Source organism: Lithobates pipiens, unplaced genomic scaffold (assembly GCF_037356315.1).
Source record: "Lithobates pipiens isolate NorthernLeopardFrog02 unplaced genomic scaffold, aLitPip1_a1.2 Scaffold_8, whole genome shotgun sequence".
Taxonomy (NCBI): domain Eukaryota; kingdom Metazoa; phylum Chordata; class Amphibia; order Anura; family Ranidae; genus Lithobates; species Lithobates pipiens.
This window is the reverse complement of record NW_027507903.1, coordinates 588,180,897-588,205,136: the sequence shown is the minus strand read 5'-3', so window position 1 is coordinate 588,205,136 and position 24,240 is coordinate 588,180,897. Positions and strand designations below refer to the sequence as shown.

Sequence of the window (24,240 nt, the reverse complement as noted above, 5' to 3'; positions counted from 1 at the left end):
CGTGCTGGTCGCCTGCTTCAATCTAGCTGGGGGGCACCTACCTGATGTGCTTTATATCTGTCAGCATCCTTGATTATCTACAGTATCTGGAAACGCCAACCTCACCTGTGCTTTATAACTGTCACCTACTGTACCTTCTCTACATATTGGGGACACCAACCTCACCTGTGCTGTATAACTCTCACCTACCCCCTCTGTTCACTTGTGGACACAAACTTTACCCTTGGTTTATAACTGTCACCTATCTTCTCTGTCTACTTGAGGGCACCAACCTCACCTGTGCTATTTATCTGTCATTTTACCTTGTCTTTTTACCCGGGGACAACAACCTTACCTGTGTTTAATGGCTTTCAACCATCTACCCTATCAAGGGAACACCAAGCTTACTCGTGCTTTATAACTGTGCCCTACCTTGCCTGTCTACCTAGGGACACCAACCTCACCTGTGTTTTTTATGTTGGTCACCTATCTCCCTTGTATACCAATGGGACATCAACCTTACCTGTGCTTTAGAACTGTCCCCTGCATCCTCTGTTTACCTGGGGACACCAACTTCACCTGTGCTTTATATCTGTCACCTACCTTGCCTGTCTACCTATAGACACCAACCTCACCTGTGCTTTATAACTGTCACCTATGTCCTATGTCTACCTCAGGACACCAACTTCACCTGTCATTTATATCTGTTACCTGCATTTTCTGTCTACCTGGGGACACCAACTTCACCTTTGCTTTAGACCTGTCCCCTACATCCTCTGTTTACCTGAGGGCACGAACTTCACCTGTGCTTTATATCTGTCACCTACCTTGCCTGTCTACCTGGGGACACCAACCTGTGCTTTATAACTGTCACCTACATTCTCTGTCTTCCTAAAGGAACCACCAACCTTACTTGTGCTTTTATAACTGGCCCCTACCTTGCCTGTCTACCTGGGGACACCAACCTGTGCTTTATAACTGTCACCTACGTCCACTGTCTTCCTAAAGGAACCACCAACCTTACTTGTGCTTTATAACTGGCCCCTACCTTGCCTGTCTACCTGGGGACACCAGCCTCACTTGCGTTTTATGTTTGTCACCTACCTCCCCTGTCTACCTAAGGGACACCAACCTCACCTGTGTTTTATAACTGTCACCTATGTCCTTTGTCTACCTCAGAACACCAACTTCACCTGTGATTTATATCTGTCACTTACCTCTACTGTTTACAACAACTTCACCCTTGACCTATAATTGTCACCTACCTTGCCTGTCTTCCTGGGGGGTTAGCAACATAACCTGTGCTTTATATCTGTCATCTACCATGCCTTTCTACCTGGGGATACCTACCTACCTTATCTTTTTTAAATACCTGTCTTTTCTGTCTTGTTATAGCTGTCAACTACCTCCTGTGCCTACCTGAGAGCACCAGCATTACCCCTTTTCATAACAGTCACCTACCTTCCCTGTCTTCCTTTAGAGCACCTAGCAAATTTGTATTTTATAACTATGCCGACCTCCCTCCCCATGTACACAGGGGTTGTACAGTATATATGTATCTAATAGGAATTGTCTCCATTAGCTTTCATATCGAACGCTTGCAAACTCTTTGAAAATGCTTCACCCCTTTTTTAAGTGTTATAGCCCAGGTTTTTACCATGTGAGCGCTCTTGGGTTTGGAAAGTTGTAAGGCTGCCTCGCGTTGATGCATTTTTTGTGGGGGGGGGGCAAAAGGCAAAAACTGCCTTTTCTTCTTCCAGTGAAGACAACCCCCTACCTACCTTAGGTTTATTACCCGAGGATAATTACACTGAGGAAATGCAAATGAGGGGAGCAAAACTGTCTGCCTCCTAATACCTATGCAATTATATACTGTACATAGATACAAAGTTTTTTTAATCTATTAACACACACTGATAAAATTATTTACACAAATTTGATCCCTTTTACATGTATATCTAAAAAGCATGAAAAAGGACTATAGTTTCCCTTTAAGATAAGGTCATGTAATATTATGATATAGTAACTTTGCAAGTATGCATGAATCCAGTCCTAACATGTCACATTATACTCTAATGCTACGCATTTTAAAAAAAAGATCCACCTTTTATCATTACAAAGCAATCCTTGTGTGCCAGCCTAGTGGCTTTACCTAGGCTGAGATGATGTCATCAGTCTGCTGCAGGCAGGAGGAAGCATTTTCTCAGTCTCCACTTCCTCAGTGATCAGGGTGCTAATATTAGTCAGAAATTTGTGAACACAGGCAAAACTGCACAGGCACCAGGATTTCTATGGTCGGGTCATCCTTGAGCTGGTATCCCAGTTCAGGAAGTAGATGCTGCCCACTTATTGATGATATCTGAACAAAGATGGCAGTGCCCTTCTAGATAGAAAAGTAGATGGAGACGTTGTCAGTGGCAGCACTGTAAACTCTATCAGAGGTAATAAATACATGATACATTTACACACTACTTGCATGCATATACATAACATGTATAAATATATCTAATATTAGGTCCACTTTTAAGGTAACCTGTGAGGATAGAAATTTAGGAGCTGCCATTGCAGGACATTTTGATCCTGGCTTTACTAGCTAGACACTCGCTGACCTAGTTTTCTAGTTCTCTATTACAATTCTGTTCTGGAGCACCACTGCTAACTGTAGACTCGCATATCTGTTACCATCATTGCCAGGGTAGGTCTTTAACCACTTAAGCCCCGGACCATTTGGCTGGCCAAAGACCAGAAAGTTTTTTGCGGTTCGGCACTGCGTCGCTTTAACTGACAATTGCGTGGACGTGCGACATGACTTCCAAACAAAATTGATGTCCTTTTTTCCCCACAAATAGAGCTTTCTTTTGGTGGTATTTGATCACCTCTGCGGTTTTTATTTTTTGTGATATAAACAAAAAAATAACCACAATTTTGAAAAAAAATTATTATTTTTTACTTTTTGCTATAATAAATATCCCCCAAAAATATATATAAAAAAAAAGCATTGTTTTCCTCAGTTTAGGCCGATACGTATTCTTCTACATATTTTTATTTAAAAAAAAAATCACAATAAGCGGTTGATTGGTTTGCGCAAAAGTTATATTGTTTACAAAATAGGGGATAGTTTTATGGCATTTATATTAATAATTTCTTTATATTAGTAATGGCCGCGAACAGTGATTTTTATCATGACTACGACATTATGGCGGACAGATTGGACACTTTTGGTGCGGTTTTGGGACCATTCACATTTATACAGCGATCAGTGCAATTAAAAATGCATTGATTACTGTGTAAATGTGACTGGCAGTGAAGGAGTTGACCACTAGGTGGTGCTGTAGGGGTTAAGTGAGTCCTAGGGAGTAATTCTACCTGTGGCTGGGAGGGGGGCTACATGTGGCACAACACTGATCACCGCTCCCGATTACAGGGAGCAGTGATCACTGACACTGTCACTAGGCAGAACGGGGGAATGCTTGTTTACATTAGCATTTCCCCTGTTCTTCCTCTCCATGAGAAGATCGTGGGTATCCCTGCGGACATCGAGTTTGCGAGACCCGCGATCGTGCTCACGAAGCTCCTGTGCACGCAACCCGCCTCTTAAAGGGCAATGTACTGGTACGTGATTCTGCCTGTATGTGCCCTTCTGCCGCAGTATAACTGCGCGAGGCGATCGGGAATAGTGATGGGCGAACTTCCGACGGGACGTTTCACGAATTTCAATGGGAGGCGAACTTTGCAAACCTACAGGTCAAATTTGCAGCCACAAAATAATTAATAGCTGTGCAAACATAGTCCCACCACATGGCCAATGACATAACACATGTATGAGGTGAATCTGGGATCGACAACTACAAGCATTCTTTTTTTATATGGGAAATTGTTGTGACAATTCAGGACTGTGGAGCGCATGAAGGCAATGGAGGAGAGGGAAGGTCAGGGTAGGCAAATAAGAGGGTGCAGGAGATGATCACCAGCAGCGTAACATACAGCAATTACACCTGCACCGTGATAGAGTGATCTGACACCAGCACCGTGATAGCGAGCACTGACATCAGCAGCGTGACATAAAGCACTAACACCAGCACCGTGATATACAGCACTGACATCAGCAGCGTGACATACAGCAATGACACCTGCACCGTGATAGAGAGCACTGACATCAGAAGCGTGACATAAAGCACAAACACCAGCACCGTGATATACAGCACTGACAGCAGCACCGTGATATACAGCATTGACACCTGCACCGTAAGCAGCCCCAGGAGGAAGTCAGCATAGCACAGGGATGGTGGGAGCCCCTCATAATGAGCATCACCAGGAGGATGTCAGCATAGCACAGGGATGGTGGGAGCCCCTCGTAATAAGCAGCCCCAGGAGGAAGTCAGCACAGCACAGGGATAATGGGAGCCCCTCATAATAAGCAGCCCCAGGAGGAAGTCAGCACAGCACAGGGATGGTGGGAGCCCCTCATAATAAGCATAGCACAGGGATGGTGGGAGCCCCTCATAATAAGCAGCCCCAGGAGGAAGTCGGCACAGAGATGGTGGGAGCCCCTCATAATAAGCAGCCCCAGGAGGAAGTCGGCACAGTACAGGGATGGTGGGAGCCCCTCATAATAAGCAGCCCCAGTAGGAAGTCAGCACAGCACAGGGATGGTGAGAGCCCCTCATAATGAGCATAGCACAGGGATGGTGGGAGCCCCTCATAATGAGCATCACCAGGAGGATGTCAGCATAGCACAGGGATGGTGGGAGCCCCTCGTAATAAGCAGCCCCAGGAGGAAGTCAGCACAGCACAGGGATGGTGGGAGCCCCTCATAATAAGCAGCCCCAGGAGGAAGTCGGCACAGCACAGGGATGGTGGGAGCCCCTCATAATAAGCATAGCACAGGGATGGTGGGAGCCCCTCATAATAAGCAGCCCCAGGAGGAAGTCGGCACAGGGATGGTGGGAGCCCCTCATAATAAGCAGCCCCAGGAGGAAGTCGGCACAGTACAGGGATGGTGGGAGCCCCTCATAATAAGCAGCCCCAGTAGGAAGTCAGCACAGCACAGGGATGGTGAGAGCCCCTCATAATATGCACAGCAGAGGTACAGCCCCAGGAGGAAGTCAGCATAGCACAGGGATGGTGGGAGCCCCTCATAATAAGCAGCCCCAGGAGGATGTCAGCATAGCACATGGATGGTGGGAGCCCCTCATAATAAGCAGCCCCAGGAGGATGTCAGCATAGCACAGGGATGGTGGGAGCCCCTCATAATAAGCAGCCCCAGGAGGATGTCAGCATAGCACAGGGATGGTGGGAGCCCCTCATAATAAGCAGACCCAGGAGGAAGTCAGCACAGCACAGGGATGGTGAGAGCCCCTCATAATGAGCATAGCACAGGGATGGTGGGAGCCCCTCATAATATGCACAGCAGAGGTACAGCCCCAGGAGGAAGTCAGCACAGCCCAGGGATGGTGGGAGCCCCTCATAATATGCACAGCAGAGGTACAGCCCCAGGAGGAAGTCAGCACAGCACAGGGATGGTGGGAGCCCCTCATAATAAGCAGCCCCATGAGGAAGTCAGCATAGCACAGGGATGGTGAACTTTACAAACCTACATGTCATATTTGCAGCCACAAAATAATTACTAGCTGTGCACACATAGTCCCACCACATGGCCAATGACATAACACATGTATGAGGTGAATCTGGGATCGACAACTACAAGCATTCTTTTTTTATATGTGAAATTCTGACAATTCAGGACTCTTGAGACAATGGAGGCGAGGGAAGGTCAGGGTAGGCAAAGAAGAGGGTGCAGGAGATGATCAATGACACCTGCACCGTGATAGAGTGCACTGACACCTGCACCGAGATAGAGAGCACTAACAGCAGCACTGATACCAGCAACTTGCTGCTGGGCCCCAAAAATATGACACCGCTCAACCTCTTCAAACAGGAGGGTACAGGCATATAGTACGGTGTGCTTTTTAGGTTGTGATTAGCAGACTGTACCTCACTCAACCCTATATACTGTAGTACACTATACCTTACCAGTCCTTATAAGGACCTTTGTGGAACTAGTAGGTTGTGAATGATTAGCAGACTGTACCTCAGTCCCTATACTGATAAAGGACTGCTGCAGTATAGGGCAGTAGTGCACCTCAACCCTATATATTGTGGACCTATACCAGTCCTTAAGGAATAGCAGACTGTACCTCACTCAACCCTATGTACTGTAGCACCCTACACCAGGTTACCAGTCCTTATAAGGACCTTTGTGGAACAAGTAGGTTGTGTGTGACTGATTAGCAGACTGTACGTCAGTCCCTATACTGACAAAGGACTGCTGCAGTATAGGGCAGCGGTCAGCAGTAGTGCACCTCAACCCTATGTATTGTGGACCTATACCAGTCCTTACAGAATAGCAGACTGTACCTCACTCAACCCTATGTACTGTAGCACCCTAGACATTACCAGTCCTTATAAGGACCTTTGTGGAACAAGTAGGTTGTGAATGATTAGCAGACTGTACCTCAGTCCCTATACTGATAAAGGACTGCTGCAGTATAGGGCAGCAGTCAGACTCAGCAGCAGTGCACCTCAACCCTATGTATTGTGGATCTATACCAGTCCTTATAGAATAGCACTGTACCTCACTCAACCCTATGTACTGTAGCACCCTAGACCTTACCAGTCCTTATAAGGACCTTTGTGGAACAAGTAGGTTGCGACTGATTAGCAGACTGCAGCAGAAGGGCAGCAGTCAAGTATAATATTCTTTCTATATTTGGAAGTAAGAATATTATACGTGTACAAGCCTATTTACCATACCACTGATACCAGTCCTGAAAAGAACCTTTGTGGACATAATATAGTAACAGCTACTGATTAAACTGACCCTCACTGCCTCACACACAGCTTCCTGCCTCTCCCTATATAAACTGACAAAACAGAGGCAGCTGGAACAATAACTGGTTACTGGAATAGCACTTTTGTGGACCTGATAGTAACAGCTAATGATTAAACTGACTGTCCCTGCAGCAGACACACCGTCCTGTCCCTTTCTCTAAACTGACAAAAGACACTCAGGCTGCTGCAACAATCACTAGCACTGCACTGCCTCAAACCTATATCCTGAACTACACCTAACACCTATACCAATCCTGAAAAGAACTTTTGTGTACCAAATAGCTAGCGATTTCGATCACTGCAATCTCTCCCTGCTCCACACAGCAGCCTCTCCCTATAGTGACAGAAGAAAGAATGTAAAATGGCCGCCGGATCGGGTGAATTTATAAGTTAGGGGGAATGTCCAAGTGTCCATGTGCTGTAATGTCTCAATTGGCTGTCCTTTACCCCATGATGGATGTGTCATCATAGGTCAAAGTTCTTTTACACAGTAAACACGGAAGTCCGCCGGGCGAACGGCGGCAATAGTCCGCCGATCGGGCGAATCGTGAACAGCCGAAATTCGCCGCGAAACGACCGCCGGGCGAACCGTTCGGCCATCACTAATCGGGAAGTGGTTAAAGAAACCTGCCATGAGCAGAATACTGGGACATTGCTGAATGCCTTCTGAAAAAAAAAAATTCTAATGCCGCATACGCACGATCGGAATTCTAATCGGAAAAAGCTATGATAGTTTTTCCGACGGAATTCCGCTCAAGCTTGCCTTGCATACACACGGTCACACAAACGTTTGCTGAACTTTCGACCATCAAGAACGCGGTGACGTGCCAGAAAAATGAAGTTCAATGCTTCCAAGCATGCGTCGAATTGTTTCCAAGCATGCGTAGGAATTTTGTGCGTCGGAATTGCTACAGGTGATTGGGATTTCCGATCAAAACTTTTTCCGTCGGAAAAATTACGAACATGCTCTCAATCTTTTGGCGGCAGAAATTCAGCCAGCAAAATTCCAATGGAAAGTACACACGGTCACATTTTCCGATGAAAAGCTCTCATCAGTCTTTTGCTGGCTGAATTTCCGATCGTGTGTACGCGGCATAATACTCCGGCTTCAGATCATTTATCTGTTATGTGTTTATAGCAAATTAAGTCAATACTCCTTGCATCATTTTCAGGTATTGGGGAACCTGAAAGCAATTCATTGTGGGTCAGTGGGGAAAAATGGCCCTTACATTGGTGGTTGGTAAAAATTGAACAAAAAAGAACGGATGGCCATACTCCAATGAAAACGATTTCTTTATTTCTTTAATAAATCCATGCAGCAAGGATAAAACCACTGACGCGTTTCACACCGTTATAACAGGTGCTTATTCATAGCTACATTTTAAAATAATGACAAAGACATATGCAAGCAAACAAAACCGTAAATTGGTGTAATTAGGCATGGTGCACACCCACTACAGGTGACACGATGCTCTCAGTCGATGTAAAGGTGGGTCAGCTGACCCTCCCTCTCACATGATCACAAGGTTAACTATTCAGACAAAAATAAAGGCAAACAAGCCAAAACCATAAAAGATATATAAATAAAGACCAAAAAAATTAAAGGTGATGCATGCTTGACCTAATTTAAACCACCTAAACAGGTGGAAAATATCCCACTCAAAGTCTTCTAAAAACAAAAAAATTGTTTAAAAAAAAAAAATACTTTCCATAAAAATATGCGTGCATATATGTACTTTTGATAAAAATGCCTGTCAAGTTTCCAGGCAGAAGCACCCGTGCACGCCTAGCATTAGAATTCTCATGTAAACATATTATTATACAGTAGAAGAAGAAGAAGAAGAAAAATATATATAAATATTGCTCTTGCGCATGCACGGGTAGGTAAACCCAAATTCTGTCCGAAAACCCCCACAGGCAATCAGGATTCCCATCACACAGCACAGCATAAAAACACTGCTAATAACCCAATGACAAAAAGACCAGATCATTGCATGCAGACCAAACTTTCAGCCGCAAACAACATGTTTGTGGTTATGATTCAATCAATTAGGTAGATATATGCAATATACCTCCTGCAGATATCGAGATCGCCTATCAATCACATCATATTGCAACATAAACTCTAGAAAGAATGAATACATACAAGGAAGCAGATAGACGTAATTATGTCAGGAAGAAACTGTCAAAGACATAGGTATAGAAACATTCGATCTAATCTTTTGGGAACAGCTTATCTGTCTGTTCCATCTCAAAATGAATATGAAAGGGTTGCTTAACCACTTACAGGCCGGACCATTTTGCTGGCTTAAGACCAGACCACTTTTTGAGATTCGGCACTGTGTCGCTTTAACTGACAATTGCGCGGTCGTGCGACGTGGCTCCCAAACAAAATTGATGTCCCTTTCCCCCCCCCCCCAAATAGAGCTGTCTTTTGGTGGTATTTGATCACCCCTGCAGTTTTTATATTTTGCGCTATAAACAAAAATAGAGCGACAATTTTGAAAAAAACGCATTATGTTTTACTTTTTGTTATAATAAATATCCCCCAAAAATGTATACATTTTTTTTTTTTCTCTGTTTAGGCTGATATGTATTCTTCTACATATTTTTGGTTTGCGCAAAAGTTATAGCATTTACAAAATAGGGGATAGTTTTATGGCATTTTTCATTAATAATTTTTTTTTGTTTTACTAGTAATGGCGGCGATCAGCGATTTATTATTTTTTTTTTATTTTATTTTTTTTTATTTTTTTATTATGACTGCAGCATTATGGCAGACATATCGGACATTTGTGACACATTTTTGGGACCATTGTCATTTATACAGCAATCAGTGCTATACAAATGCAGTGATTCCTGTGTAAATGACACTGGCAATGAAGGGGTTAACCAGGGGGTGGCAGTGTATGGGTTAAGTGTTCCTAGGGGCGTGTTGCTATCTGTGGGGGGCTGGGCTTTGTGTTAGTGAACACTGATCTCTGCTCCAATCACATGGAGCAGAGGTCAGCGTCACTTGTTGCTAGGCAGAACGGGGAGATGCTGTTTATAACAGCATCTCCCCGTTCAGCCCCCCCGTGAGACGATCGCGGGTATCCCCGCGGTGATTGAGTCTGCAGGTCCCGACCGGCACGAGAGTGCGCCGCCGGTGGTGCACACGCAATGGCAGGGCGGCATATAAAAATGGACATACCTGTACGCCAATATGCCTGCCCGTGCCATTCTGCCGACGTACATAGGCGTGCGCCGGTTGGGAACTGGTTAATAGACGTTCTATATAACCCTATGCCGACTGTTTGGATGTCTTTCAGTCGGATGTCATTGGCTGACAGCATACAGCTCTCCAACATACGGCTATTGTAGATAATTAAAGGCCTCCATATTTGCATTTGAGGAAAATTACATTAGAGTCTAGGAAGTATACCCATTATTACTCATAAAAATGGGAAATATCTCATTCATGATTCATTCCCCGCCAGTTTTCTAGTGTTAAAAAAGAAGATCCAATATACCTCTCTTTTACATAATATTCTAAATGTTGTCCCCTCCTCTGACTGGCAAAGATACCTTCTCAACAACCTGGATCACTAAACTCTAATGCCCTGTACACATGGTCGGACATTCCAATGACAAAATCCATCAGATTTTTGGGCCAAACTTGTCTTGCATACACACTGTCGCACAAAGTTGTCGGAAAATCCGATCGTTCAGAACGCGGTGACATAGAACACGTACAACGGGACTATAAACCAGTCAGTAGCCAATAGCTTTTGTCTCGTAATTTATTCTGAGCATGCGTGGCACTTTGTCTGTCGGAATTGTCTACACACGATTGGAATTTAAAAGATCGGATTTTGCCGGAAAATTTTTAGATCAAGCTCGAGCCCACACCTGATCGGATTTTCCGCCAAAAAGATCCGATCGCACATTTTCTGTTGGAAAGTCCGACCGTGTGTACAGGGCACTAGTGTTTTTCTGGTGTACCAAATTCCAATGATTGGCTACATTGGCATTATGGCCTTTCTGAATGTCATACAATTGATCGTACAAGCGATCATGCAATCTGCGTGTAGTGCGTCCAACATATTGTATATGACATGATTGGCATGTTACAATGTAGATCAGCTGAATTCCGCTCAAGCTTGTCTTGCATACACACGGTCACACAAAAGTTTGCTGAACTTTCAACCGTCAAGAACGTGGTGACGTACAACACTACGAAGAGCGGAGAAAATTAAGTTCAATGCTTCCGCGCATGTGTTGAATTGTTTCAGAGCATGCATAGGAATTGGACGATTGGAATTTCCGATCGGAATTTTTTCCGACCGAAAAATAGAGAACATGCTCTCAATCTTTTGCTGGCCGAAATTCCGCCAAAAAGTCAGATGGAGCATACACATGGTCTCATTTTCTGACCAAAAGCTCACATCGGACTTTTGCTGGCGGAAATTTCCGATCGTGTGTACTGGGCATTACAATTCACAAATGTGGTGATGTTAGACTGTTTCTTAATAGCGGTCGTTTGAACCGTGTCACCTCTGAGAATATTGGGGCAACAAGGACAACCATTGTGTCCACATCCAAATCTGCCTTTAACTGCTGGCCAACCAGCGCACGCAGATTTACGTTGGCAGAATGGCACTGGTGAGCAAAAAGGTGCACAGGTATATCCCCTTTAAGAAACAGTGTTGTCCCTAGGACACACTTAACCCCTTCATCACCCCCTAGTGGTTAACCCCTTCACTGTCAGTGTAATTTACACAGTAATCTGCATTTTTATAGCACCGATCGCTGTATAAATGAGAATGGTCCCAAAATAGTGTCAAAAATGGCCGATGTGTCACCATAATGTCACAGTCCCAATAAAAATCGCAGCTCGCCACCATTATTACAAAAAAAAAAAATTAATAATAAAAATGCCATAAAACTATCCCCTATTTTGTAGACGCTATAACTTTTGTGAAAACCAATCAATAAACGCGTGTTGTGATTTTGGTAAAAAAAAATTTTTTAGAAGAATACATATCGGCCTAAACTAAGGGGGGAAAAATTATATATATATATTTTTGGGAGGTATTTATTATAGTAAAAAATGTTGCTTTTTTTTCAAAATTGGCGCTGTTTTTTTGTTTACAGCACAGAAAATAAAAACTGCAGAGGCGATCAAATACCACCAAAAGAAAGCTCTATTTGTGGGAAGTTTGTTTGAGTGCAACATTGCAAGACCGCGCAATTGTCAGTTATAGCGACGCAGTGCTAAATCGCAAAAAGTGCTCTGGTCAGGAAGGGGGTAAAATCTTTTCCCGGGGCTGAAGTGGTTTAATTGCAACCAATGTCTACTAGGGCACTCACTGGTATACAGGCTTGGTGATAAGAGTGCCTCCTAATGTAGGAGCACTGCGAAACAGTCTTAACCCCATCAGCAAGAATCTTTGCATAAATCATATCATTGAATAATACCTGTAATGCCACCTACACACGATCGGAAATTCGGCCAGCAAAAGACTTATGAGAGCTTTTGGTCAGAAATTCCGTGTGTATGCTCCATCTGACTTTTGCTGGCCGAATTCCAGCCAGCAAAAGATTGAAAGCAGGTTCTCAATTTTTCGGTCAGAAAAAATTCTGATCGGAAATTCCAATCGTCCGACGCGCAAAATTTCTACGCATGCTCGGAAACAATTTGACGCATGCTCGGAAGCATTGAACTTAATTTTCTCGGCTCGTCGTAGTGTTGTACGTCACCGCGTTCTTGACGGTCAAAGTATAGCAAACTTTTGTGTGACCGTGTGTATGCAAGCCAAGCTTGAGCGGAATTCCATCCGAAAAACCATCCAAGATTTTTCTGATGGAAAATCCGCTCGTGTGTATGCGGCATCAGTGTTTAGAGACAATGTTCCTGATTTTATAAAATTCCGTACTAAACGGAGTAAAGAAAATCGGTGTGGAGGCAGATAACTATTTCCCCTATTGATCTTCTTCCTATCAGGGGTTTTCTTGCAACAATTTTTCTCTCTTGGCGTTTTGTTAGCGATATTAATCGCTCTGTTTAGTATGGAGTCAGAATAACCCCTTTCCTTGAAACAAGAAAACATGATTTTTTTATTCTGTGTATATTCTTTATCATTACTGAAAATTTGTTTGAGACGCAAAAATTGGCGCACTGGTATCCCCCCGCAGGGTATGTTTTGAATGGTTGGCGTCTGCTCATAAAAGTGCATCCCCTGCTGTAACTTTTCTGAAAAGGCTGGTGATAATTTTATCTCCCACCCCCTTCACAGTGACATCCAAAAAATCAATTGAAGTTGGACTTTTGTGTCCTGTAAACTTCAAATTAAGGTCATTGTCATTTAGATAAGCCAACAACTCTTCCAAACTATCAGCTTCTTCTGGAACTATAAATATCAGGTCATCTATGTAGCGACCATAAAATAGTGTATTTTCTCGAAGGGGACTATCACATGCAAAGATGCGGGACTTCTCCCATCATCCCATGTATAGATTGGCCAGGGACGGGGAAAAGCGGGCTCCCATAGAGGCCCCACATGTCTGTAGGTAGTAATCCGCATTGAATATGAAAAAATTGTGTGAGAAGATATTCCAGGCTGAGAAGAATGAATTCTGATGTGCCTGGGAGTATCCACTGAATTTGGACAGAAAAAAAGACTGCCTGTAGTCCTAGTGAGTGAGGAATGCATGCCACCCAGCTATACCCATGTCTCCATTTGAACTTATTTAATTGGATTGGCAATTGCTTAGTGTCCCTTAAATAACCAGGAAGACCCATGACAAGTGGCTGTAATTGATGGTCAATCCATTGACCTATTTGTTTGTTCAAAGAACCTATACCTGCCACTATGGGTCTGCCTGTTAAGAGATTAAACCCTTTATGGACTTTAGGCAAGAAATGAAATAGTGGCATAATAGGATATTCTGGCAAAAACATGTTCATTTCTTTGTGTGAAGATGCCTATCGCGACTCCCCTTTCCAATAGTGATGTTAATCTTCCTGGTGGTCGGTAGGAGGAAAGTCCCCCCCCCAACACTGTTGACCAGAATGCCACCTTAAAGCCATCCATAGACAGTTCAAATCTTGGCTGGTTCAGCAGGAACCTGATGAGATTCGAACCATATATGGGAAGGCTAAATGTACCCAAGTCGATCGATCAATCAATTTGGGTACAATCAACCTGCCGGTACATTTAAAGCCGCTAGCAATAATCGCTGTGTTTTCCCGGCGGGGGTGGCTTCCCCCCCCCCCGCCCCCCTATTGGGAGAACACAATATCTCCGCAGGTGTTAACGCTGTCTGTGTTGATGAGGGAATCAAGTGATATTTTTTATTTTTTCCTGCAACCAAAGTCCCTCCGTCTATGGCCGGCTTAACAGATCGCTAAAACAATCACAAGGCTGACTCTGCCAAGTGGCCTTGGAACTATGCATCCACCATAAAAATAGGAGGTCAATCAGCCAGAGCTCAAGGAACCCCATAGTACACCTTTAAAGGAAGAAGTGAGAGTTCAGGACCAGATCTTGAATTGAAAGGAATCAATTATCCATTAAGACAAAAAAGGAATTGATTCCATTTACAAGGAATCAATTATCCATTAAGACAAAAAAGGAATTGATTCCTTGTAAAAGATTGACACATTTCAGCCTCTTGTAGAGGCCTTATTCTACAAAGGGCTGAAACCTGTCAACCTTTTAGCCCTTGTACACACGGTCGGACATTCTGACAACCAAATCCGTTGGATTTTGTCTGAAACTGTTGCATACACACAGTCGGACAAAGTTGTCGGAAAATGCGATTGTACATAACGTGATGACGTTATTTCGTTACGATGGGACTACGTTCAGGCTAGTAGCCAATAGCTTTGGTCTAGGAATTAGATCTGAGCATGCATGGCACTTTGCCCGTCGGAGTAAGCTACACATGATCGGAGTATGTCCAATTGGAGCATGTTGTGGGAAAATTTTATAGACAAGTTGGAAAACTTGGTCCGTGGGATATCCGACGGAAACCACACACAGTCGGATTATCCGACAATACGGTCCGATCGGACACATTCCGTCGGAATCTCCGACCGTGTGTACAAGGGCTTACAGTGATTTGATTCCTTTTTATGTCTTGATGGAGAAATAAAATGATTCCTTTAAATTCATAATGCTTTGGTGCCAGACTCTCACTTCACTGAACTAACAAATTCAGATTCAGGCACAGGTGTCTGTGTCTCATTCTATTTATATGGAATTTTGGGGTGGTAGCACCTTTACCTCTTGTTTGGATAGCCTTTGAAGGAACCCTAGGGTTCCCCACAACCCTGGTTGAAAATAACAATTCTAGGCCCTTTCATACCTAATCAAGAGGGTTATTCCGTGTGTAGCTTGATGCATTTTTTTTTTGTTGTTGTACCTGTGGCCTTGTTTTCTCAAAGTCTATGTGCGACAAAACGCACCTGATACTTCCTCTTTTCTGATGCATGCTTTGAAAGGTAAGGTACACGGCATACTTCATGAGTACGCATTTTAGGCAAGAGCACCCCCACAACATCTGCTCATCATGTGTGTTCAACATACATTGATGACCATTACACCTGTAGTAACCCATCAATCTGTGTAAATCCGGCCTAAAAACTGCAAGTACCGCTTTTACATCCTCTACCAAGCCCTCCTTTATGGTTTATAGGGCCTTTGCAGAACCTCTAAATCGGGCTTTCCCAAAATGTTTATCCCAGATAAATCATGCTTTCTTCAGAGATTGTTAGGGGTTCCTTGAGGAATGACCTATCACTTGATGGTGTCTGCAAACTTCTGGGGCCAATGACACTTAGCAGAACCAGCTACGTGACACCAGTGATCTTTTTAGCTGTCTGTTAAGGTGACATTCTGACCACCACTATAAGCCCCTGTACACACAGTCGGAGATTTCGACAACCAAATCCGTCGGATTTTGCCCGTCGGATTTTGCCCGTCGGATTTTGCCCGTCGGATTTTGCCCGTCGGATCTTGTCCGAAACTGTTGCATACACACGGTCGGACAAAGTTGTTGAAAAATCCGATCTTTCAGAACGACGTAATTTCGTTACGATGGGACTACATTCAGGCTAGTAGCCAATAGCTTTGATGTAGGAATTTGATCTGAGCATGTGTGGCACTTGGTCCGATCAAAATTCTCTACACATGATCGGAGTATGTCCGATCGGCCCAGTTGGTCGGGAAATATTTCCAACAAGTTGGAAAATTGGGTCCGACGGAGATTCCGACGGAATCAGTCCGATGCATACCACACACAGCCGGATTATCCGACAACACGGTCCGATAGGACACATTACGACGGACCGTGTGTACAAGGGCGAAAGGGGTATACTTCACACTGGTCAGCAATGTAAGGGGCATTTTTTTTTTTGCACTGACCCCCCAATAAATTGGTTTTATAGAGGATTCCCCAAGATCTGAATTTTTTTTTCAAGGGTTCCTCTGGGGTAAAAGGTTGAAAAAGCCTGGTCTAGGGGAACCCCTGATTAAAAAAAAAAAAAACCTATGGGATCGGTGGAAAATATCCCCCCTTACATTGGTGGTCAGAATGGCGCTCATTTAAAAAAAAAAAAATTGTCAATCTGGCCCAATGGGTGTAGCTTGGGCTGAGACAAACTACATTGATGGAAAGTACAGTGTGGTCCACATCCTCAGGATGAATCCTATGGCTTTAGGAACCATTGACTAATCCAATCCAGCACACTTAGCGCAGCACTTCGGAGAGTCTGAACAGATCTATAAGCGGTAAACGGACAAAAAGAGCAAAGTGCATAAACACAAGATCATCCACACACTGTGACTTGCCAATTGTGTGCCGTATCCACCTCTCTACCTTGCTGCACTTAGATCGGTGCCCCCTTGCTGTCTTTTAGCTATTGCAGGTGCCATCCAGTCTATCCACCGCGACGGTGTCCTTGGTGTCCTCCCCAGTTGGGAATCTTATTGAGAACCATGATAGGCATAATTTATCTTACTGTATGAGTTGCTAATTGTCTTCCTTTAATAAATGTTTACACACCCACTACACTTCACAGTTTGCAAGAAGATCATTGGTGTCATGCTTCTGATTTTTCCAAGGGGCATTGGCCCCAGAACTAAACAGGCATCTTAAAATGGGAGACCAAGCAGCCATAGTTCAAGGAACCTCCACCTACCTCTGGAGGAACCCTAGAGTTTCATGGAACCCTGGTTGAGAATGGCTTTTCTAGATCATCCAGGGGATGGAAATCGAATATGATTTAAAGTGACACGGTCCAGTCTGTAAATAAAAGGCCAAAACCAAGTCCCTGCAATGGATGAGCTCTTTCTTATTCAGCAGTCTCTGAACCCTACATAACAGCTGTGTCCTGTATTTACATGGGCGTTGAATGATGGGGCCATTGTAGGTGGGGGTGGATATAGGCACCCAACACTACCAGAGGTGTCAGATACCGAAGACTTTGAAGAACACTGGGATGGAGGGAAGGTAAAAGACACATGCTACTGGAGAGATGAGTATACACGATATTGTCAAAAGTATTGTGACACCTGCCTTTACACGCACATGAACTTTAATGGCATCCCAGTCTTAATCCGTAGGGTTCAGTATTGAGTTGGCTCACCCTTTGCAGCTATAACAGCCTCAACTCTTCTGGGAAGGCTGTCTGTGCGGCCTAGGAGTGTGTCTATGGGAATGGTTGACCATTCTTCCAGAAGCGCATTTGTGAGGTCGGGCACTGATGTTGGATGAAACAGCCTGGCTTGCAGTCTCCGCTCTAATTCATCCCAAAGGTGTTATATCGGGTTTAGGTCAGGTCTCTGTGCAGTCAAGTTCCTCCACCCCAAACTCACTCATCCTTGTCTTTATGGACCTTGCTTTGTGCACTGGTGCTCAGTCATTTTGGAACAGGAAGGGGCCATCCCCAAACTGTTCCCACAAAGTTGGGAGCAAAAAAATTGTCCAAAATGTTTTGGTATTCTGACACCTTAAGAGTTCCCTTCATTGGAATTAAGGGGCCAAGCTCAACTCCTGAAAAACAACCCCACACCATAAACGCCACCCCCCCCCCCATAAAATGATTTGGACCCGTGCACAAAGCAAGGTCCATAAAGACATGGATGAGCGAGTGTGGGGTGAAAGAACTTGACTGGCCTGCACAGAGTCCTGACCTCAACCCGATAGAACACCTTTCGGATAAATTTAGAGTGGAGACATGGGAAAAATTACCATTTAGTGATGAATATTATTGCATATGGGCTACTTGATTAAATAAAGTAGTAACCAATCAGAATCCACCTCTGTGGTGAAAGAAGTTAATTTGCAGCACTTTGCCCTGCTTTTCTCTTGGCAGTGCCTTATTGAATATGGTGTCCCTGGCAATAGTCATACAATGCTGGCACCCAGACAGTACCGGCAGCTCTGTTCCTCTCTGACTCTCCCTGGACAGTCACTCCCATGTTTGCATTGGTTTCCTTAGTAAATTTAGCGGCAAATCCATGTAAATAAGTGTTGACTTAACCCTGGTAAAGGAAAGTGAAAGCCGGCTGGCTGCCAAGCCCTATACGCTGACTTTTTAGTGTCCGTCCCTGGAAATATTTGCCTCTGGGGCAGTCTAGTTTCCAAGTGTAGTTCAGCTGAGCTTCTCTAATACAGGGATGTCCATCGTATTATCACTGCAGACTTTGTACATAGTATAAGTCCAGATTAATGTTGATAAAATATGCCTCCATTTTTATTTTTATCCAATCGATGTGCCATTCCATCAATGTGATCGAACCTGCAAACAATTTGAATAGCCATCAGTTCCAATTTAGACTCAATTTTGATCAGATTCAATCAAACTGAGTCGATCGGCCAGGTTGGAAAATTATTAATCGTTTTCCATCAATCTGCAGCACTGAGATACGTTGTTCGTGAATACGATTGTAATTCGATCAACCAGAAAATGAGATTACATAATGGAAACAGAGATACTTGCATTTGCAAGTTGTGATTATATCAAAGGTATGAGTTAAAATCCGATTGAGATCAATCATTTATCGAAGGGTGTATGGCCAGTATTAGTGAATGGAGGGGTTTATATACAAAAATGAATCATATCAATTTTCAGTAGTCAGGCTACACTAATGTATTGAAGAATGGTGACGCTAAGGCTGGCCATACACGGAACAATTTTGTTTTTTTTTTCCTGCAGGGTTGCAGGAAAGAAATTTTCTAACCCCCCCCCTCCATCAACACAGACAGTGCTGACAGGGGAATCCCTCCTTCTGGACCATTGTCTTTTCCCGACAGGCAGGGGAAGCCATCTACGCCAGGAGAAGACTGTGATTGTAGCTAGCAGCTATAGCAGCCGCTAGCGATAATCACGAAAGAATCTGGCAGGCTGATTGTACCCAAGTTGATCGATCAAATTGGTACATTCACTCTGCCCATTAACGGTTCAAATCTTGGCTGGTTTCCTGCTGAAACGGCTAAGATTTGAACCGTGTATGGCCGGCCGTAGTCATCAATGACACAAAGGGACTGTCTAAAACAGCAGTGTGGCCAATCAGATTATCCGCTTCCTTCTCCAAAAGCACCAAGCCAATTAAGTTCTCACTTTTCAAATAAAATTAGGCTTAGTGGAAGAGACCTAGAATGATAAATGCTGTGTATGTTCTCATAGGTGAGATTTTCCTTCTCTTCTTATTCTGTCTGACGCCCATCATCTAGACAGGAAGTGAGTGGAATCGCTCTCATGGAGGCACAGACCACAATAAAAACCTCAACAGAAATCCATAATTCATATTTAATGCTTCGAGGAGTCCAGACAGCCAATGGAGATACTGTTGGAATCCAAAATGGCAAAAATTGCCAACATGCCAAAAGTTAAAGCGGGGCTCCACCCTAAAGTGGAACTTCCGCTCATTGGAACCCTCCCCTCCTCCGGCGCCACACCTTTCAGGGGGGAGGGGGGTGCAGATACCTGTACAGTACAGGTATTTGTACCCACTTTCGGCATAAATATCCGCAGAATCTGCAGATATTTACGCCACTTCCTGCGGGTCCACCGCTGTCTGCTGGGAAACGCACGGATCCCAGAGACAGTGGGGACCATCCTTATTGCGCAGCACGATTCACGCATGCGCAGCAGGGAACCGGGAAGTGAAGCTGCAAGGCTCCACTTCCTGATTCACATACCCAAGATGGCGGCGGCAGCACCCGAGAGACGATCGAGAGATCGGCTTCGGGTGCCGACATCGCGGGCGCGCTGGGCGGGTAAGTGTCCTTATTTTAAAAGTCAGCAGCTGCAGTATTTGTAGCTGCTGGCTTTTAAAAAAAAAAAAAAAAAAAACGGCCGAACTCACGCTTTAAAGTGATTACTAATATCTTAGTTTTAATGACAACATAGCATAAAAATACCTTTTTGGAGACACTATGGGATAGCGTAATGTCTCCAAAATCTCAATGTTTTTATATACAGTTTTGTACAAACTGTCATTTTTATTACAACCAAGATCTCATAAAGACTTAAAACGGAGCCCCAACACCCCCCCCCCCCCATTTCAAATCAACTGTTACCACTTTTTGGGGTGGAGGGGGAGTAGGTACCTGGTTTTGACAGGTACCCGCTCCCACTGCAGCGAACACAGCCAGAAGTTCGTCTCCTCCCTCCTCCTCGGCTCCACGCAGACAGCCAATTCACAGAGCGCAGTGCGATTCACGCATGCACATTAGGGCAGCTTCACAGCCGGTTTCCCTTAGTGGAGATGGCAGCGGCAGTACCCGATAGCAGGGGCATTGCTAGGTCTACAAAAGACCTGGGGCTAGTGCCCATAAAACCATGGTAAAGAGGTAAAGAAAGTCATACGCTTGGGCGGGCATATACATTTATATACAGTAATATGTGTGTGTGTGTGTATATATCCCCAGAGAGCCCCTCTTACACCAGGGTCCCCAGAGAGCCCCTCTTACACCAGGGTCCCCAGAGAGCCCCTCTTACACCAGGGTCCCCAGAGAGCCCCTCTTACACCAGGGTCCCCAGAGAGCCCCTCTTACACCAGGGTCCCCAGAGAGCCCCTCTTACACCAGGGTCCCCAGAGAGCCTCCCCTTGCACCAGGGTCCCCAGAGAGCCTCCCCTTGCACCAGGGTCCCCAGAGAGCCTCCCCTTGCACCAGGGTCCCCAGAGAGCCCCCACTTACATTAGGGTCCCGAGAGCGCCTGCCCCTTAAAAATCAGGGTCCCGAGAGAGCCTGCCCCTTAAAATCAGGGTCCCGAGAGCGCCTGCCCCTTAAAATCAGGGTCCCGAGAGCGCCTGCCCCTTAAAATCAGGGTCCCGAGAGCGCCTGCCCCTTAAAATCAGGGTCCCGAGAGCGCCTGCCCCTTAAAATCAGGGTCCCGAGAGCGCCTGCCCCTTACATCAGGGTCCCCAGAGAACCTCTCCTCCCCTTGAGACCCCTGCAGAGACTCTGGGCCCCAGAAGCCACCCCCTAGCAACGCCACTGCCCGATGGTCAAATGAAAAATCGGCTCGGGTAAATACACCACTGGATTCCTGAACGGGGAAGTGTCCTAATCTTCATTCAGCAGCTACAGCATTTGTAGCTGATGACTTAATTTTTTCTTTCTCTAAGAAATCTTGTCTCTAATTTAAGACACTTAAATGTACTTTACCTGAGGAAGCTAGTGCTGTCTGGCGAAACGTGTAGAGAAATAGTACATAAGTACTTTAGTGATGTCATGTTTTATGTAATGATGGTTAGTCATGTACATATGTGATATTAACAATTTTAAATGTGTGTAATTTCTGTGGTATGTTCAAATAATAAAGATACATTTTTTTATTTATTTTTTTACAAATTTGTGGGTGTGCCTCGTAAAAGTCCCGTGGGCAATTTTTTTTTTGTATGTTTAAAAGGTACACGCCTCATTTTTGTGAATATTTTATTATATCTTTTCATGTGACAACTCTGAAGAAATGACACTTTGTACATTGTAGCAATGTAAAGTAGCGAGTGTACAGCTTGTATAACAGTGTAAATTTGCTGTCCCCTCAAAATAACTCAACACACAGCCATTGTCTAAACCGCTGCCAACAAAAGTGAGTACAAATGTCCAAATTGGGCCCAATTATCTATTTTCCCTCCCCGGTGTCATGTGACTCATTAGTGTTACAAGGTCTCAGGTGTGAATGAGGAGCAGGCAGGGATCAAGTCCTGGGGAAAAAAGTGTGGGAACTCCCACCCAAGATCCACTCCCCCCACAAAAAAATAAAAAATTATACGCTCACATGCATATATATTTCACAGAAAATACAGTGCAACGTTTATTGTAAAGTGGCAGTTTACAAAAACAAAATAAGTTAACTTGTCAAACTAACAGAATAATCACCACAAGAACGGAGGGGGACATGGAGGAAAACTGGAGGGGGACAGTAGCAGAACAGAGGGGGACAGGAAAACTGGAGGGGGACAGTAGCAGAACAGAGGGGGACAGGAAAACTGGAGGGGGACAGGAGCAGAACGGAGGGAGAGTGGGAGACACAGCAGCAGAATGGAGGGGGAGTGGGGGACACAGCAGCAGAACCGAGGGGGAGTGGGGGACACAGCAGCAGAACCGAGGGGGAGTGGGGGACACAGCAGCAGAACCGAGGGGGAGTGGGGGACACAGCAGCAGAACCGAGGGGGAGTGGGGGACACAGCAGCAGAACCGAGGGGGAGTGGGGGACACAGCAGCATAACGGAGGGAGAGTGGGGGACACAGCAGCAGAATGGAGGGGGAGCATGCTCACTGTAACTAACAAAGTGTGTATAACACACTAACCTGGAAGTTTGTCAATGACTCTGGTGGGCCCAAACTCGCGGTGGACCTTGTGGGCGGGAGGACTCGGAGTCCCAGCTCAGGAGAGAAGTTGAACTGGAGAAGTCTGGCAGCTCAGAGTTGGGCTGCACTACTGGCAATGTGCTACATTGGCTGCGGGAGTAGTCGGCGGCGGCCTCAGGACTGTCTGGCACTGACAGGGCAGTGGGCACAGGCTGGATCCTGACCAGCAGTAAGTGTGGCTCTGTCTGGTGTGGTGTCTGTGGCTGGCTGCTCTCTCTCGGAGCCGCTGCTCAGCCTAGCAACCAGTTACTCAGGCATATGCAGGACACGGCTGCTAACGGGAACTGAGTTCCTGTTGTGGAAAAAGTACAGGAACTACGTTCCCATGCGTTCCCGCAGGACTTGAGCCCTGGGAGCAGGTGTGTTAAATTTGGTGTTATCACGCTCACTTGTCTTTGGGAAATAGACTTATGAGTGCTGCCAGTATTACTGCAGAGGTTGGAGGGGTGGGGGGTCAGCCTGTCAGTGCTCAGACCATACGCCGCACACTGCATCAAATTGGTCTGCATGGCTGTCGTCCCAGAAGGAAGCCTCTACTAAAGATGATGCACAAGAAAGCCTGCATTTTGCTGAAGACAAGCAGACTAAGGACATGGATTATTGGAACCATGTCCTTTGGTCTGATGAGACCAAGATAAACTTATTTGGTTCAGATGGTGACAAGCGTGTGTGGCGGCAACCAGGTGAGGAATACAAAGACAAGTGTGTCTTGCCTACAGTCAAGCATGGTGGTGGGACTGGGAGTGTCATTTTCTGGGGCTGCATGAGTGCTGCCAGCACTGGGGAGCTACAGTTCATTGAGGGAATCGTGAATGCCAACATGTCCTGTGACATACTGAAGCAGAGACTGGGCCACAGGACAGTATTCCAACCTGATAACAACCCTAAACCCACCTCCAAGACGACTATTATATTATATATCTGAAAAAGGGTAAAGGTGATGGATTGGCCAAGCATGTCTCCAGACCTAAACCCTATTGAGCATCTGTGGGGCATCCTCAAAAGGTGGAGGAGCGCAAGGTCTCTAGGTCAGCTCTGTGATGTTGTCATGGAGGAGTGGAAGAGGACTCCAATGGCGACCTGTGAAGCTCTGGTGAACTCCATGCCCAAGAGGGTTAAGGAAGTGCTGGAAAATAATGGTGGCCACACAAAATATTGACACTTTGGGCCCAATTTGGACATTTTCACTTAGGGGTGTACTCCTTTTGTTGCCAGTGGTTTAGACATTAATGGCTGTGTTGAGTTATTTTGAGTGGACAGCAAATTTACACTGTTATACAAGCTGTACACTCACTACTTTACATTGTAGCAAAGTGTCATTTCTTCAGAGTTGTCACATGAAAAGATATAATAAAATATTTCCAAAAATATGAGGGGTGTACTCACTTTTGTGAGATTATGTATGTGTGTACACACACACACACACACACACACACACACACACACACACACACACACACATATTTATATTTAGCGAGAGATAAAGAGAAACAGCAG

General features: G+C 44.9%; 1 protein-coding gene across 3 annotated transcripts in view; it reads left to right on the top strand.

Annotated features, from left to right (window-relative positions):
* MISP3 (MISP family member 3) overlaps positions 1–24,240 on the top strand; it is a 68,599-nt gene that overhangs the window by 25,004 nt on the left and 19,355 nt on the right. The gene's annotated exons all lie outside the window — the stretch shown is intronic.